This window comes from Nicotiana tabacum, chromosome 20 (assembly GCF_000715075.1).
Source record: "Nicotiana tabacum cultivar K326 chromosome 20, ASM71507v2, whole genome shotgun sequence".
NCBI lineage: Eukaryota > Viridiplantae > Streptophyta > Magnoliopsida > Solanales > Solanaceae > Nicotiana > Nicotiana tabacum.
The window spans coordinates 33,434,108-33,449,727 of NC_134099.1; the positions used below are offsets into that span (position 1 = coordinate 33,434,108).

Consider the following 15,620-nt stretch of genomic DNA (forward strand, 5'->3'; position numbering starts at 1 on the left):
TTAACTTTAAAGAGGCTTTAAGAACAATTTTATCTTTAACCATACTAATGCATACATTAATAGTCTTGGTATTTATAATACCATAGTTTGCTATGTATTAATTATACATAGTATAATGTCAAATAGGTTGTAGATTTAATACTAACATTATTATCAATACATAGGTTGAAAAAGTGTACCAAATCCGAAATTAGTTATACCAAAATTTAATGCATGCATTATTTTCTCTAAGGCATAAATATTAGGGACCCCTCTGCACTTGACAACTTTTATTTAGTTTTCCCAATAACTGTACGAGATCCTAAATACCCCCTACACTTGATTTTTCATCTTTTAATACCAACGTTGATGAGGTAGTCCTTCAGTCGGGTATATACGTGCTGCACAAGGTGGAAAAACATGTCCACATAGATATTTTAATATTTTTCGCTCCACCATTTAATAAAATATATTTCCCTAATATCAAAATTCTAGGGTGTTCTCTCACTTAAACTTAATCCATTTCTCTCTCAAATGGCTCTCTCACTTCTCACTATCTGGTAAAGAGGGTTTTGATAGTATTGGGTTCTTCGATATGTTATCTCAGTGGGTTTGCTAATTTTTCCGTAATCAAGAATTCTTGTTCGCTTTTGGTTTCGATTGGTGTTTGTTTGGGTCTGTTTCAACCGACGAACATCGAAAGCTTGCATTTAATCTCTGTTACAAGGAAGATTGTTGTCTAAAATTCCAATTAGGTAAGTAATTCTTTACTGAAAATGGTTTATTTCTAGTGTATTTTACCTGCTTTTAATATTGTTTATACATATTAGGGTTTTGATTGTAGAAACAATGACTTAAGGCTTTTGAAATTGAAGTTACTTAGAATGAAATTCTACATCTCATGCATGCATGGCTACTAGTTTTTTATCGTAACAACCTTAAAAAATAGGGCTTTGTCTGTAAATACTTTATAGGTGTTTCAAATTGCTGGCTTGTGCCTTTTTACTAATTAAAAATTGAGGCTTCTTTGTTAAATACTTTATTTGTGTTTTTAATTATTGGATTGTGCTTTTTTATTGTTAAAAGGTTGTGCTTTTCTTTTAAATACTTTAACTTTGTTTCATATTGTCGTGTTGTATTCTTTTTAAGTTGGGGCTTTTCTGTAAAATTTTCTGGTGTTATTGTTTGTGGATGTAGGGTAATTTATGGCTTTAAAATATTTTAACTTATGGTGAGTGAGGTGGGGCATGTCTATATTGGGGGTGGGACAGAATATATTTTCAATGTTGATGAGGATCATTTGTCAATTCCTGAACTGGCAGATTAAGCTAGGAGTTTTGGAATTACTAAGTTAAAAAAAGACCTTTGTGGTTCCATAAAGGGGGATAATTTGGTTGAACTAAAAATGATAGGGACGTACATGATCTTTCACTATTATTGTCTGATGGGTCATAATAGACATTTATGTAGGTGAAGACTCAATTATAGAGGAAGGGGGTCTTACTGGTATGTCTGGTAGTCAATTAACAAGTATAGATACCAATTTGAGTATAATGGGTGAGCCTTTTAATGCACCTATCAGCATTGAAAGAGGCATCAGGGAATCTGATTCTCTTCTTGCTCCATCTACCGCTGCTTTAAATGTTGGAGTTGGGGAACAAGATGTAGATAAAGCTGCAAATGTGAATGAAGATGGATATTCTTTAATAGACTAGACAGATATAGATGAAGAAGAAGCTGCACAAGACCCAGCTAATGTAGAACAAACTGTAGGAAGTGAAGATCCAACTATTGTAATACAATGTGTAGGAAGTGAAAAAGACTCTGAATAAGATATTGCAGGAAATTATGATGCTTAATCTGACTAGTCTATAGACTATGAAAATGATGTGCATGAGGAGTTAAGGATTATGAAAGCAATATGTGAAGCAATTCAAGAAAAAAAATAGGAGGAGCAGAAAAGGTGAGAAGGAAAAGGTAGTGGTTATCTAGTGAAGTGGGGCTGGATGAAAGTTTTGAAGATATAGATCAAGAGAGGAGAAGTTTGAATGGTAAATTACTAGGAGATGAGTCATACTATGACAATTCTGATTATGATTCCTTTAATTCTGATGAAGAGCCTGAACCTGTATTTGATGATGAAGGTGAAAGAGGACAGTTAAGTGCTAGAAGAAAGACTAACAAGGTGATTTATGATCCAACATGCAAGGTTGTGATTTGGCAGTTGGGTTTGGTATTTGAAAATGTGGTTGAATTTAGGACAATATTAACAAATTATGCTTTAAAGAAGGGAGTTGAGTTATACAAGTATGTGAATGAGCCTATTAGAGTAAGGGTTATATGTAAAGGTGGTTGGCCATAGTTCATATTTGCTAGCAAGGAAGGAAGAAGTGAAAACTTCACAGTGAAGACCAATAATTCAAGACACAAATATCATAGGACCAAAGCCAACTTTCTTTGTAACTCAAAATATCTAGCAGTGTATCTTAAAGACATTCATATGGGAGATGGTTCTTAGACCACTATCATTAGTGACATGCAAAAGCTAAGTCTTTATCGCCTATAGTTTTATATTAAATTTGTATTTTATTACTGTTATTTAGGTTTCCAACTACATGTTCTTTGTCCTTGAATAATAGGGATTGATATCTTCAGTTGATGAAATACTACCTGATTGTGCGCATAGGATGTGTGTTAGGCACATTTTAGCAAATTGGCGCAGAAATGGAGAGGGATAGAAAGAAGAAAAAGATTCTGGGGTTGTGTTAGGGCTACTCATGAGGCAGATCTTAAGAGAAAGCTAGATGGTCTAGCTCAGTTAGGGAATAGGATTGTTGAAGACTTAATCAGATACAATAAGAAAAGATGGTGCAAAACATACTTTCAAACCTTCTTCAAATATGATAGTGTAGACAATAATATGGCAGAAAACTTTAATGCTTGGATCTTAGGTCATGGGAACAAGACTATTATTACAATGTTGGAAGAAATTAAAGTTAATGTGATGATTAGGGTGAGTAAGTCCAGGGCATTTGCTAAGACATGGGTGAATGAGATATCTCCAATGGCAATGATGGTGTTCAATATCAATACGGAGAAATCAATATAGGTCACAATAGATTGGAATGGAGATAAAGGATTTGAAGTGTCAAAAGAAGTAAACAAAAAATATATTGTACACTTAGAAGCTGAAAAGTGTAGTTGTAGAGCATGAGATTTAAAAGGGATCCCATGTGCACATGTTATAGAAGCAATGCATTATATGAGACAAGATGCATCAGAGGGAATCTCAAGTTGGTACAACAAAGAGACATACCTCAAGGCATATTGACACTTCATTCAACATGTGTCATACATGGCAATGTGGCCAAAAACTAATAGTCCAAACGTTGATTTTCCTAAATTGGTGAAAATGTCTGGAAGGCCAAAAGGAACAGGAAAAAGAGTTTGGAGAAATAAAAAGAGTTGGAAAGTTAACAAAAAGAGGCATAACTATAACCTGCTCAATCTGCAAGGAAGTCAATCGTAACAAGAGGAGTTGTCCAAAGAATTCCAATCCTAAAATAAAGGCTAAAACTACACCAGAGGTAAAGTATTCACTTTTAAGTTATATATGCCTCTAGTAATTCTTATAGCTCACTAATTGAAGTTCTATTTTATGTACTAGTTTGCTGAATCACAACAATCTTCAACTGTAAATCCAAAGAAGAGAAATAGAGGTGATTCTGAAATGCCAAGTACAAGCAATAAAAGTAAATTTAAAGCAGCCAGAAGTGGTTACAAGAAACCAAGTGTTTGTGGTACATAGTCTATTTGTTTTACAAAGTGGATATACTAGTGTTAATGTAAGTGTCTTAATTTTAAGTTCATTATTTTTGTTAAGTTAGAATAACATCTTGTGCTAATGTAAGTGTTTATGCCTGTTTAGCAAGGGCTGCCTGATAGCAGAACAGTTAAAACATCATCTACTACTGTGATCAATTCAGCACATGTGACTGGTGACATTGGTTACCAACCAACCAAATGGCTTAAATGGAAAGGCAAGACATCTATAACTCAAACAAAACTCCAAGTTCAAAGTGCTATGCATTGCATCACTACTAGATAAGGGCAGTTGGAATTCAAATAAGGGCAAAGTCAAGGAAAAATCTCCCTCCAAGATCCCATCTTAAATATGTTTTTTGTTGGCAGTCTAACTTTTATTGTAGTGTCTTTAAAATTGGAAGTTGTTTATGTGTTTTGGAATGTATTTAAAGCAGCAATTGTTGGAGGTAGTGGACGTTTATGGTAGTTATAGTTTTTTGTTAAAACATTTACTCACTATATTGTTGCACTGTGAATGCAGATGAACAAGTAACACTTATTTGTTAATGAATTACAGTTATTTTGAGTCATGATTCATCATGAATGCCTCCAGTTATTTTCTTGTCTTTGTACATTATGAAATGGCAGGATAATCTATGTTGTATGAACTGATTAAACCCATAAAAAGAGCAACTAGAACAACAAAAATTTGGAACATATCTGCCAACATATATATTTGATAGGTTATATGCATCCCTGTTATGTTTTGATGATGTAACAAACTTAATGATAAGAACCAGATGAGGAACATGTTACACATCCTCAAGTACTTAAGAATAACAAGTCTCAAGCTGGGGACATGGTTCAACTCTTCATATTCAGAGAAACAGCATCTTCATATTCAGAGAAACAGCAGAGGGAACAGATGGATACCAGTTCCCTTTGGTGATTGTACCAGTCAACCACCCGACAGTTGTAAAGTTGTTGCCTGCACATGCAACAGGGCAAACAGTGCAACATTCAACTTTATGGGGAATGTACTTGTACCAAACATGCTTGCATCATTCAAGTGATGTCACCTATGTAATATTAACATTGAAGCAAAGGCAAAACATCACTCTTGAACATTCAAGAATCAATCAAGCATTCTCTCAAGTGAGCAATCAATCATGCAAGTGATTCTCAAGGGCATCAAGAATAAAGAACAACATAACAAAGGACCAGTTCCCTGTAGTGAGTTATTACATGTCCTTAGTTGTGTTGCACCTTTGTTAAATTACTTTACTTGTAATTTCTACTTAGCTTAGTTAGAAGCATTGTGTAGAAAATTTTTGTAGAATCATAATTCGTGTATTTGTGTCTTGGCTAGAGTCAGTCGAGTTGTAAGCTTTGTAATAGAGTTATTACAAAAGAGCTTGTAATAGAGTTGTTACAAGTTAGTGAGAGATTAACGAGTTAATTCCTAGGTTACAATAGGTTGTAATCTAAAGTTTGCTCAGTACTGAAGTTGAAATCCTACAAGGGTAGGTCATGGTTTTTAATCCAGTGAGCTGGGAGTTTTCCACGTAAAACTCCATTGTGTCATTTACTTACTACAATGTGTGTGTGTTCTGTGAGAACTAATAGAGAACCTGGTTCTCTATATAGTTTGGTGGAATCTTAATTTCTATCAAGTGGTATCAGAGGAGGTTCTTTCTATTAGCCTAACACCTAGAAAGGATCCTCATGGTTGCTCCACTAAATTTTGAAGAGGGTCAGTGTACCTACAGACCACCAAGGTTCAACGGCCAATACTATGGATGGTGGAAGATAAGGATGCATGATTTCATCATGGCTGAAGATTCAGAGCTCTGGGACGTTATATGTGATGGGCCCTTCGTCCCTACGAAGACCATTGGTGACCCAGTAGTGACAGTTCCCAAAACAAGAAAGGAATACAACAATGCTGACTGCAAGGCTATAGAGAAGAACTTTCGAGCAAAAAAAATCCTCGTCTGTGGTATTGGACCAGATAAATACAAAAGGATTTTAGCATGTCAATCTGCTAAGGAGATCTGAGAAGCTCTCCAAATAGCTCATGAAGGGACAACTCAAGTCAAACAATCGAAGATTGATATGCTAACCATAGAGTATGAGCTCTTCAGGATGAAGGATGACAAGTTCATTCAGGATATGCACAGTCGCTTCACATCTATCATCAATGAGCTTCACTCTCTGGGAGAAATCATTCCCTGGAACAAACTTGTCAGGAAAATACTTAGTGTATTACCTGGTTCCTGGGAAAGCAAAGTAAATGCTATTACAGAGGCAACGGATCTGCAAAATCTGACCATTGATGAACTCATTGGCAATATGAAGACTTACGAAATGAAGAAGAAGAAGGATAATGAGAGAAGAGAGCCCAAAAGGGAGAAGAACCTGGTCCTCAAGACAGACAATAATGACTCAGATGGTGAGGATGCTGATATGACTTACCTAACAAAAAGATTTTAGAAAATGGTTCGCAGAAATGGAAGTATTCCAAAAAAGGGAAGCTCCAGCAAGCCAAGAGGTTATGACCTATGTCATAAGTGCGGCAATTCGAGATACTTCATCAAGGATTGCCCTCTCCTTAAGCAAAATCGGTACAAACACAACACAAAAAAAGCAGCTAAGAGGAACCCGATTCTTGACAAACGATTCAAGAGAAAAGATGTCTCTGACAACATTGTGAAACAAGCTCTTGCTGCATGGAGAGACTCTTCCAGCGAATCTAGAGAGGATGATGATCAAGGTGACAGCTCTATGATGACAGTAAAAAGTGAAGCAGCTGAGTATGACTCTATCTTTCCCCTGGTGGCAAATTTTGATGATGATTAAGATGATGATGATGATGAGGTAAACTTTCTAAATGTTCAAAGAAATCTGAAGTCTTACTCTCCAAAAAAACTTATGTCTTTGACAAATATTTTAATTGATGCTTATCATAGTCTTATAAATAATAAAAATGCATTAACTATGGAACTAGGAGAAGTAGAACATGAGAGAGATGACTTATTAGCAGTAGTTGTGGATCTAAAGAAAACAGTTGAGGAACTAAAAGGAGAAGGTAGACATGAGATTATTCAAAAGGGAAAGGAAGTTTCAAATGAGGCACATCTTAGGTTGGAAGATAAGCTAAAATCAGTGAAATTTAGTTTGTGACCGAACTTGAGAAAAACAAACAACTTCAGGAAGATCTAGGAAGAGTTAAGAGTGATTTTGAAAAATAACTTAAGCGGACCTGGTCCTCTGATGCTATCACTGTCATGTATACAAACAATGGGGAAAACAGGCGAGGAATCAGGTTCCAAAGAGAAAAGACTCCTTACAACCCTCATAGCAAGTACATTATTGTACCTGATAACTGGCTCTGCACTCACTGTGGTAACACCGGGCACTTTAAGGAAACAGGTAAGACTAGATTTTAGTCGCAACAGAAAAATAAAGTTTTTGCTAAAAAGGTAACTACTACTACAGAACCTGGTCCCTCTTATAAAAAACGTGTGATGCCTGCTTGGACCAAAAGAGTCCTGATTCACCCCTTTCCTCACTACAAGGGACCCAAACTTGTTTGGGTTCCTAAGTCTAACCCTTGATTTCCTTGTGAAGGGAGCAGTGAAAGGGAGCAACCAATAATGGTACATGGATAGTCGCTGCTCGAAACACATGACTGGAAGCACAAATGATTTCCTTTCACTCAACGCCCTACAAGGAGGGAGTGTGTCCTTTAGAAACAACAAAAAGAGATACATTCTGGGAGTTAGAAGGATTGGGGTGTCTCTCTCTCACTCACTCAATTGAAAATATGTACTATGTGAATGGATTGAAGTACAGCTTGCTGAGTGTTTTCCAAATTTGTGATAAGGTAAACAAAGTGGAATTTTGTGTCAAAAATATGCACACTCACAAATCTTCTGACTGGTGAAGTGGTTTTGGTGGCTAAAAGATACAAAAATATCTATGTTGCTAACTTTGAATCCTTGCAAAATGGGGATCTCAGCTGTTTAAGTGTTGTTGATGATGATGTTGAACTATGGCATAGAAGACTGGGTCATGCAAGTTTTACGTTGCTGAACAAATTGGTCAAGAAGGACCTAGTTCGTGGCCTGCCCAAGTCAAGCTTCAAGGATCACAAGGTGTGTGATTTATGTGTAAAAAGAAAGTAAGTCAGATCCTCTTTCAAGCCCAAAAAGGAAGTTAGTACCTCAAGGCCACTTGATCTCCTTCATATAGATCTATGTGGACTTATGAGGGTGCTAAGTAGAGGAGGAAAGAAGTACATCTTTGTTATAGTGGACGACTATTCCAAATTCACCTGGACTCCGTTTCTCAGAACCCCAGGATGAAACTTTTCAAGTATTTACTACATTTGTGAAGAAGATCCAGGTGAAGATGAGCCATAATGTAGTATGTATTAGGTCTGATCACGACACAGAATTTGACAATGCCAAATTCGACGAATTTTGTGCTAAAAATGGCATTACTCATAATTTTTTCCAGCTCCAAGAACACCTCAGCAAAATGATGTTGTGGAGAGGAAGAATAGGACTCTTGAAGACATGCAACAACAATTTTAATTGACAGTGGCATTGCAAAAAGTTTCTGGGCAGAAGTCGTCAACACTGCATGCTACTTGGTGAACAGGTGCATGATCAAGTCCATTCTAAACAAAATATGAACTGCTGAATAGGAGGAAGCCCAAGTTAACACATTTAAGGACATTTGGCTAGAAATATTTTGCCCTCAACAATAGCAAGGAAGCACTTGGAAAATTTAATGCCAAAAGTGATGGAGGAATCTTTCTAGGCTATTCATCGCAAAGAAAAGCCTACAAAGTATACAACAAAAAAAACTCAATGTGTTGAGGAAATTATACATGTGATCTTTGATGAATCTCACAACTTATGTGGGAAAGATTCACCTGATAAGAGTGATTAGGATGGAGAACAGTCAAGTGTTCCTGGTGAAGTCATTGACATGGCAAATGGAAAGGCTGATATGATGAGCCATGTCAAGGAATCAAATGAGGATGGTGCAGTTATATCTCCAACTGATGGGGAGGAACTTGGTCCCTCAATAACAACAACTGAAGCTGAGAACAGAGTTGTCGATGTTGTCCAAGGCACCCCACATGCTGAGCTGAGAAGCAGAACTCACGACAACCAAGGATCACATTCAGAAATACCTGGACCTTCTCACAATGAGATTCAAGTGTCTAACTGGAAGCACAAAAGTTCACACCCTCTTAAAAATGTGATCACTCCTCTTGACTCAGGAATTCAAACCAGATTAAAGACAAGAAACTCACTTGCCTTCTCATCTTTTCTTTCTCAAATTGAACCCAAAAATATCAAGGAAGCATTGAAAGATGCTAATTACATTACGGCTATGCAAGAAGAACTCCATCAATTTGAGAGGAATAGTGTATGGCACCTGGTTCCACGACCTGCTGACCGAATTGTTATAGGGACCATGTGGGTATTCAGTAACAAACTTGATGAGTTTGTAAACACAACAAGAAACAAGGCAAGGCTAGTGGTTCAAGGATACAATCAGGAATAAGAGATTAACTATGATGAAACTTTTGCTTCAGTTGCTTGAATGGAGGCCATCAGAATCCTTATTGCCTTTGCATCTCATACGGAATTCAAATTGTTCCAAATAGATGTCAAAAGTGCATTTCTGAACGGTTTTCTAAAAGAAGAAGTTTTCTTCAAGCAACCTCATGGATTTGAGAGTCATGAGCATCTTGAGCATGTTTTTAAACTTGATAAGGCATTATATGGGCTAAAGCAGGCCCCCCATGCTTGGTATGAAAGACTGTCCAAATTTCTTCTAGAAAATGGATTTATAAGAGGAAAAATTGATAGCACCTTATTTTTGAAGAAAAGAGGAAGGAACCTGCTCATTATGCAAGTTTATGTTGATGACATCATCTTCGGAGCAACAAATGATTCTCTATGTGAGGAATTTGCAAAACTCATGGGAAGTGAGTTTGAAATGAGCATAATGGAGGAATTGAATTTCTTCTTGGGTTTACAAGTGAAGCAAACTCCTAAGGGGGCAATGATAAGTCAGCAGAAGTACATCAAAGAGCTTCTGAAGAGATTCGATATGGAAGGATAAAAAAACATTGATACTCCCATTGCCACAGCCACTCATCTGGACATTGCTGAACCTGGTTCTTCTATGAATGAGACCATGTATAGAGTTATCATCGGGTCACTCATGTATCTCACAGCAAGAAGACCAGATATTGTTTTTTGTGTGGGACTTTGTGTCAGGTTTCAATCTAATCCAAAGGAATATCATCTGAAGGCTGCCAAGAGAATCCTGAGGTATCTCAAAGGGACGCAGGACCTGGTTCTCTACTATCCCTTAGGAGATAATTTTGATTTAATCGGGTATGCTAATGCTGATTATGCTGGTTACCTGGTGGATAGGAAAAACACTTCTGGCATGGCACATTTTCTGGGTTCATGTCTGATCTCATAAGGCACAAGAAAATAAAACTCAGTGGCTCTTTCAACTGCAGAAGCTAAATATGTGGCGGCTGCCTCTTGTTGTGGATCAAGTAGTATCTAGAAGTTTTTGGTGTATTTTCTGACTGCGTGCCCTTACTATGTGACAACACCAGTGCTCTCAACATGGCTAAGAATCCGGTTCAACATAAGAGAACAAAGCACATTGATGTGCGACATCACTTCCTCAGAGACAATGTTTAAAAAGGGCTCATCTGCATGAAATTTTGTAGCACAGAAGATCAAACTGCAGATATCTTCACCAAAGCACTGAGCAGAGAGCACTTTGAAAAGAACTGCTTGGCACTAGGGTTGATAAAATCAAGCTAGGGACCTGGTCCCTCTGTGACGACCTGGCTAGGCGTCTCATGAGTTGCCGCTCCGTTTTCCCTATTTTTGCTTTGTTATGCTTTAATTATCCGTGTTATGTGGTATCGGATTGGTCGGATCGAGTTCGGAAAGGATTTGGCAAGGTTTGAGACACTTAGTCTCTTTAAAGTGAGTTTAAGTTGAAAAAGTCAACCGAATGTTGACTTATGTGTTAGATGGCTCAGATGTGAGTTCCGATGGTTCGGTTAGCTTCAGGAGGTTATTTGTGGCTTAGAAGCACAATCGAAATGAATTTTGGAGGTCCGTAGTAGATTTAGGCTTGAATTGGCGAAGTTGATATTTTGGTGATTTCTGGTTGATAGGTGAGATTTTGATATAGGGGTCGGAATTAAGGGTGGGCGTTGGTCAGTTCGATCGGTTATTATGAAAGTACGGTTCGGCTTATCGGTTTTTGGTTTTGTAATATTAATAACCAAATCAAACCAAAATATTTACGGTTCAGTATGGTTTTTTCAAAGTTCGGTTCGGTTATTTTCGATTTTAAAAGGTTCAAAATAATTTTATGCTTCTCTGGAAATGCTGACTTTAAGAAAAGAATTCATTCTAATTTCTAACTGCCTAACTGGAAAACAATTCCATTTCTAACTGCCTATCTCTAGTAGCAGCTGCTCGTGCCTATGACACTACCTAACTGGAAAACAATTCCATTTCTAACTTACGCATAATGCATTTTGACCAAATCAATGGAATTGCTGCTCTGCATTTTTTGGAGTTGCTATGGCATAAATACACACACGAAAGAAGAAGATGCAACACAGGGGCCCAAGGGAATTAAACTAAAAAAGTAGAAAATTATCATAATACTATCTTGAAATTCAATCACATAGAAATGGTAAACCAGTATATAACCTTGGAAGTAGGAACGATATTGCTTCGTCTTTTAGTTTAAAATCCTCGCAAAGAGCGTACAGTGCAATTTGAAAAAAAATACTACTGTTCTGTAGTGGCTTCTTCTCATGTTCCGACACTTCTTCTCACTGAATTTTGGTTTTTCGGTTTAACCGAAAACCGAAATACAAAAATTGTAAATTGTACCAAAAAACCAAAAATTAATAATTTGAAAACCGTGCACCGACTGAAAAACTGAAATTCACGGTTTAGCCAATTTTTTTGGTTCGGTCAGTATTATGTCCACCCCTAGTTGGAATGGAATTACGAGAGTTGAAATAGCTTCATTATGTTATTTGGGATGTGTGTGCAAAATTTTAGGTCATTCGGACGTGGTTTGGTTTGGTTTTTGATCAAAAGCGTATTTCGGAAGATTTTAGAAACTTAGGCTTGAATCCGATGTGTTTTGGGTGATTTGATGTTTTTTGAGGTGTTTTGATGATTGGAACAAGTTTGGATAAGGTTATAGGATATGTTGGTACTTTTGGTTGAGATTCCGTGGGCCTCGGGTGAGTTTCGGGTGGTCAATCAGACCATTTTGGAGTTTGGAAAATTGCAGAAAAACAGTTCCACCAGTTGCAGACATTTTGGTCTTCGCGTTCGCAAGAGGACCCTCGCGTTCGCGAAGAGTCTGCTGAGGGAGGTGAAGGTTTAGCCTTCGCGTTCGGGATACAGGTGACGCGTTCGCGAAGGGCTGTGAGGTTGTTCATCGCGTTCGCAGGTTAGATGTCGCGTTCGCGTAGAAGGAATGGTGAGGCTGAGCTTCAGTGGATTTAACTCATCGCATTCGCGATGGGCTGAACGTGTTCGTGAAGGGTTGCCTGGGTAAAGCATCGCGTTCATGATGGTTGTATCGCGTTCGCGTAAGAGGATTTTTGGTCAAAGTTAGTATTGTGCTTCGCGAACGCGAGGGTCTGACCGCGTTCGCGAAGAAGAAAATATGCCTAGGTAGAATGTTTAAAAGGTTGTCTTGTCCGCGAAAGTGGATCTATTTTCCTCTATAGTTGATCGTTTTTAGAGCTTTTTGAAGGATATTAAAGAGGGATTCAATGGGAAACGTTTGGAAGTAAGAATTTTGGACTTAACACTCGATTCTATTGTGAAATCTACCTAGAAAATCATGAAAACTAAGCCTAAAATTGAAGAACTAGGGCTTGAGAAATTGGACTTTTGATTGGGAATTTGGAGGACCATTTGGGGTCGGATTTGAGAACTTTTGACATGTATGAACTCGTGGGGAGATAAGGAATCTAATGATGTAAAAATTTCCGAGTTTTGAGAAGTGGGCCCAGGGCTCGGGTTTTACTAATTTCGGGATTTGTGCCATTTATTGATTGTTATCGCTTGGGCTTTGTTCCCTTAGCATATTTTGATGTCCTCGTTCTGATTTTGGATAGATTCGACGTGCGTGGAGACCGATTCGAGGGGCAAAGGCGTCTTGAGCCAGAGATTTAGCCGGTTCGAGGTGAGTAATGATTGTAAATGATGCTCTGAGGGTTTGAAACCCCGGATTGCACATCGTAGTGCTATATTGAGGTGAGGCACACGCTTGATGACGAGCGTGGGGTCGTGCACTATTGGGGATTATGACTTGGTCTATCCCAATTGATGATTTTACCGCGCATTTGATTGAAAACTAATTGCTATCATCATTATTTGGGCTGAATGCCATATTTGGGCCTAGTGCCAACTATTTGAACCCTTCGGGGATTTACATTACTATTTCCTCATTGTTTTGACTTTATACTTGAACTCAGTCATGTTATTTTCCATTGTTTTCATACTCATCCATGTTTTCTCAATTTTAAGATTTAAATGATATTTTAAATAATGTTTGGGTTGAGAAACACTGTTTTACTATTGCCCGAGGGGATTGTGAGTATTTTTGACTAAGTAAGGCCGAAGGCCTAGTTGTGAGGAAACACTGATACTGATTTGAGGCCGAGGGCTTGAGATATATACGCCACGAGGTGGATTGATTGATATGAGGCCGAGGCCTAGTTTGATGCCACGAGATGACTTGTTATTCTGCTTGGGTCATAAGGGGCCCTTCCAGGAGTCTGCACGCCCCCAGAGAGCGTGGGTACCCATTGTGATGTGAGATTGAGCCCGAGGGGCTGTTATTGTTCTGAGATGTTGCCCGAGGGGCGGATGTGGTGATACTGTGCCCGATGGGCGAACCTTTATGTGTTTACTTTTCATAATTGACTGTCAATTACATGTTTACTTGTTGAAAGAGGATTTTACTTAACTTTTTACTATTTTTAATGTTTTAAATGATCTTACTGCTTCATTATAGAATGCCTTATGCATTACGTGTTTTCTTACTCTCAGTTGTTATTTACATTTTCTACTCACTGAGTTGGAGTACTCACTTTGCTCCCTGCACCCCTGTGTGCAGATTCAGGCGTAGCTGGTTCCGCTCCGGAGTGCTGATTTCCTCCAGTTCCAAGCGGGCCTTTTGGAGATTACGAGGTAACTGTTGAAATCCGCAGCCCCGTGTCTCTACTCCTCTTTCATTTCTGTCCCTTTCAAACACTTGTAGTAGTTTATGACTTTAGTAGACTTGTATTATGGCTATAGATGCTCATGACTTGTGACATCCCAGTAAGGGCGGTGTTGGGTTGTATTTCCGCTACTTATTATCATTAAATCATGATTTAGACTGCTGTTATATTGTTTAACTGCTTTAACAAGTGAATTGGATTTAGTTGGCTGACCTTGTCTTCACAAGAGGCGCCATCACGACCGGGTTCGGGGTTAGGGTCGTGACACCCTCGATGATTGGCTATGAAAGAAATGAACAAGTAAAATGGCTAAAAAGTATTTTCTGGCAAAGTCTTACTCATCTCTGTACTGTTGTAGGTTGACACACATGACGATTACAGAGCAAACAAGTAGCTAATGGTATCGCACTTTGGTCCAACGGATGAAGTTCATATTTACAACATTTGTCAAGGAACCTGGTTCCTTTGACACAGGTTAGTAGTTCCTTTGTACTCTCATCCATAACTTTTTAACGGCTAAAATGGTGCCACATCATTAAAATGTCAGTTTCTCTCTTTTCTTTTTGTTAGAACCCAAGCATCTTACCCATTATGAAATGACCCGTCTAGCCAAAATTGATACCCGTTCCTAACCAGTCCCTTATCCTTTTAAATAAATCCACTCATGGTCACTTTCATAACTGTTCACATCACAAACCAAAAATCCCTTTTTTCAAACCAAACACTCTCTTCTTTCATCAATTCTCACTAAACTCCACCATGTGTGAAAATATAGAAACCCAGAATGTTCCAAGCGTCGTCTCCACTACATCTTCACCCGTTGAAGCACCAGTGCTAGAGTCTACAATCCCTACGTCACCCTGTCCAAACCCTAAGGTAGAGTCACAACCACCTACTGTGTCCTCTCTAACCTAGTCGAATACTGGTTCTCATCGAAGTCGTAAAACCTCGACTCCCAAGAAATTTGTAGCTGCAAACTCTCCTTCTGCCTCGCCGAAAAAATGATCGAAGAAGATACAGTGGAGGGAGAAGAAAATCAGGAAATTTCTAGTCTACTAGTGGAAGAAAGTTCTGAGATACAACAAGGTGTAGGTCTTAATAGTGATGAATAGGCAATGACTACCCAAGGACTTGATTTGAATGCTGTCGATTCTACAGGTAATGCTCTTCCTATACCGTCTGAGTTTATGTTGGAGTTACAAGAACAAGAGGCTATAGAAAATATGCTATCAATAGCTGTTGAGGGAAGTCTGGCTGGAGATTATGTGGGTGTGTCTGAAACTATAGGTGTTAATCGGGCCGGGCTGACCCGTTTTCAACCCGCTTCAACCCGGTTCAGCCCGGTTCAGCCCGTTATTGTTGCTTATTGTGCGGGCTGAGATGGGTTGTTGGGGGCGGGTTTTGGACGAATATGTTTTGGATAACGGTGCACCGTACCCGCTAAGCTTGTGACCCGTTAACGGGTTGTTAATGGGTTACAGCTCGTTATCAGCCCGATTACCATTGAGAA

The 15,620-nt window shown here is 38.4% G+C and overlaps 1 long non-coding RNA gene across 2 annotated transcripts; it reads left to right on the forward strand.

Annotated features, from left to right (window-relative positions):
• Positions 1–385: 385 nt before the first annotated feature.
• LOC107789818 (uncharacterized) lies at positions 386–4,380 on the forward strand. 2 transcript variants are annotated; one of them, XR_001648914.2, is made up of 4 exons: positions 386–734; positions 1,177–3,566; positions 3,647–3,824; positions 3,908–4,380. It is a non-coding gene; the product is annotated as an uncharacterized LOC107789818 (long non-coding RNA). The 2 variants fall into 2 exon arrangements; XR_001648915.2 differs by having other exon boundaries at positions 414–734; positions 3,403–3,566.
• The last annotated feature ends 11,240 nt before the right edge of the window (positions 4,381–15,620 follow it).